The sequence below is a fragment of the Phyllobates terribilis genome, unplaced genomic scaffold (assembly GCF_046119375.1).
Source record: "Phyllobates terribilis strain yellow unplaced genomic scaffold, ASM4611937v1 Scaffold_231__1_contigs__length_3143052, whole genome shotgun sequence".
NCBI classification, from domain to species: Eukaryota; Metazoa; Chordata; class Amphibia; order Anura; family Dendrobatidae; genus Phyllobates; species Phyllobates terribilis.
The window spans coordinates 319011-322558 of record NW_027362991.1 but is presented as its reverse complement, the minus strand read 5'-3'; positions in this window follow the sequence as shown (position 1 = coordinate 322558).

Sequence of the window (3548 nt, the reverse complement as noted above, 5' to 3'; positions counted from 1 at the left end):
GTTTTGGTTATTTCATTTTCCAGGGAGGGTAACACCATAAAGGGTTGTATAAAATTTTGGTATAATGGTATCTTCACATGTTCTAAGAGAAAGCCTTACTAAAATTTTGGTGTGGTGGGCCCCTTTCCCTATGTCAAACACCTTTGATGCTACAGTTGCTTTTGATAAAGTGAGGGGTTACATTTCAAGACTAACTTTTTCGGTCTGTGATCAGCATCTGATGCCCAAGACTGTCAACAGCCATCCGGATATCAGGTGCTGGAGTCTTTTTCTTGAGAAGCCGCCAAGTTCCAAGGTCCATTTGACATTTTGAGAGGTCAAGGCGACGGCGGCAATTTTCAGAAGTAAAAAACAAACAAACCACAGATCACATCAAACCTCTGTCTTAAGGTCTGGGAGGCTTTTCCTGTTTTGTTTTTTGGCAAAGAAAGCTTTATGCAAAGTTCCCATGATGAGTACTGCTGGGTGGTGCGTTGTTTGGCAGGTATCAAGTACTTGTCATATTCTAATTAAAAGGTCAAGTTCGTGATAGCTGCTGATCGTGCACGTGACCCGGTAGGTAACCGTAGATGTGACATCACTTGCCACATTCACCTCCCCATGTGGAAGTCAACAGATCCGGAATACCCCTCTAACTGTTTTATGACGTACATTTTTCATAAAAAGTAAAGTATGAAGCTGGCTCAGGAGCTGAGCCTGCTTCTTAACAGGCAGTCTTCGGCTGTGTTACACAACCGGTATCTGCTATAACTGCAGGGCCCAGACGTGGTAGATTAACCATTTTAAATATTGCAGTTGATCTCTCATAGTAGCATTTAAGTGGAATAATTTCCGATGGGATTACGGGGAACCGGATGACTTACTAGTGCCCCTGATGGAGGCTCCTGTAACGCCCATATTAGTTTTCCTGTGAAGTTCAGCCACAAGCTGGGCTTCATAGGAGAACCACAATTTTTGCTATGCTGTAATGCTGTGGTAGTGCAGAAAATAAATAAAAAAAAAACATTTGGTATTGTGTCCAAACAAAAAAAATACAATAGATCAAAAACTAAAATTATTTCAACCGTATGTTAATTGCCAGAAATAAAAAAAAAAATGGAGCACTGAAATGGCTATTTTTTGGGGGGGTCACTGCAATCCCCACCCCATATCCAAAAAAAAAAGCAATAAAAAGAAATCCTATGTATCACAACAACACCGGGTTGCTGTGCATAAAATAAGCCCTCACACAGCTCAATCAATAAAAAACTCACAGAGCTGAGAAAACGCCAAAAAAGGAAAAAATATGTACGGTGTGATTGTGTGTGTATATGTATGTATGTGTGTATATATATATATATATATATATATATATATATATATATATATATATATATATATATTTGTCATACTCGGACTGACCTGGAGAATCATGGAGCCTGGTCATTTTTTAACACACAATGAAAGCTGTAAAAATCAAAACTCCTAAAACAATGTAGGCTTAGTCCTCATATGGCTATGTCAATGGAAAAAAATTATGACTCTTGGAAGAAGGGGAGAGAAAAATGAGCATTGAAAAGTAACTACATTTATCATTTTCTTTAATCCTAATGCACCAGTGCGGGCGAACTTAAGAACATTTGTCATGGAACTAATTTGAGAAAAATACCTCGTTCTCTACCTGTCAGCCAGTACTTCTGTCCTGCACAGATCATTCATTCAAAATGAATTTGATCTGGTTACAGCTCTGTCTTCGGTGAGGGATCAAATTACACCTGCTGCCTATAAAAGTCTACAGAGGTGGTGGTGACTGGTAAAGGGTCAAATTATACCTGCTGCCTATAAAAGTCTATGGAGGTGTTGGGCACTGGTGAGGGATCAAATTATACCTTCTGCCTATAAAAGTCTATGGAGGTGGTTGGGACTGGTGAGGGATCAAATTATACCTTCTGCCTATAAAAGTCTATGGAGGTGGTGGGCACTGGTGAGGGATCAAATTATACCTTCTGCCTATAAAAGTCTATGGAGGTGGGGACTGGTGAGGGATCAAATTATACCTTCTGCCTTTAAAAGTCTATGGAGTTGGTGGGGACTGGTGAGGGATCAAATTATACCTTCTGCCTATAAAAGTCTATGGAGGTGGTTGGGAGTTGTGAAGGATCAAATTATACTTTCTGCCTATAAAAGTCTATGGAGGTTGTGGGGACTGGTGAGGGATCAAATTATACCTTCTGCTTATAAAAGTCTATGCAGGTGGTGGGGATTGGTGAGGGATCAAATTATAGTTAATTCCTATAAAAGTCTATATAGGTGGTGGGGACTGGTGAGGGATCAAATTATAGCTAATGCCTATAAAAGTCTATGGAGGTGGTGGGGAGTGGTGAAGGATCAAATTATTCCTGCTGACTGTAAACGTATTTGGAGGTGGTGGGGACTGGTGAGGGGTCAAATTATTCCTGCTGCCTATAAAAGTCTATGCAGATGGTGGGGACAGATGAGGGATCAAACTTTACCTGCTGCCTATAAAAGTATGGAAGTAGTGGGGACTGGTCAGGGGTCAAATCATATCTGCTGCCTATAAAAATCTATGGAGGTGTTGGGGACAGCAGGGACAAAAGCCGAACTCAAGACAAAGATGCCACAGCTTCTAGTGCTAGATAATGAAAGATACATGTCATATAATTGCCAGAAATACAGCTATTCCACTTGAACACACATAACATTTTATACTGAAAGTCTCCTGAAACAATTGGGATCAGAGATGACTCCAATCCCGGCTGTTGTAGAAACTATCCACTCCCCACACTATAAAATTATGTCTCAGTGCCAGAACGGAAGAGGATAAATCCCATTTTTTTAGACCAAGATTCTCTCTGACATTCCTTTTACACATCTTTTTGGCCGGTTATCTCTCGTTGAACCTGTATGTGGTTCTCGTGTATGGCTTCTTATGCTGTGCGTGACTCTTCAAGTACCATCCCAATAATTCTCAGTGTTTGTTAGTCTCACAACACATAATTATGTAAGATATTCTAAAGGTATTGTCCTGTAGAACTGGCACATCCTATACTTGTCCATATGTAGCTAATTGCTGTTCTCATTTCCTGCCTTGTTGTTACTCAGCGTCTTGTTACAATTATAGAGTCATGTGTTTTATGCTAATAGGAACATAAGAATTGTGTAGTCATTTTACACAATGTTCTCCCTGACATCTGCTGCATCCTACAGTATGGTAACCCGCCCCGCCATAACAGAACACTGTATGGGCACAGTACGCCAAAGGCGTTTCATCCTGGACAGTTTTACCAGTACGTTCTGGGATAATTATGTCGATTGTGCTTTATTTAGGAACACTACTCAAATAAAAGGATTGGGCTGCACATCTGAATCATTGAATTTAGGTTTATCCTTCAGTCCTATTGCCCCCACGATGAATAACATCCGCCCCCTCGCCTCACGGTGTATAACATCAGGCCCCTCACTCCCCCGGTGTATAACATCCAGCCCCTCACTCCCCCGATGTATAACATCCGACCCTCACTCCCCCGGTGTATAACATCCGGCCCCTC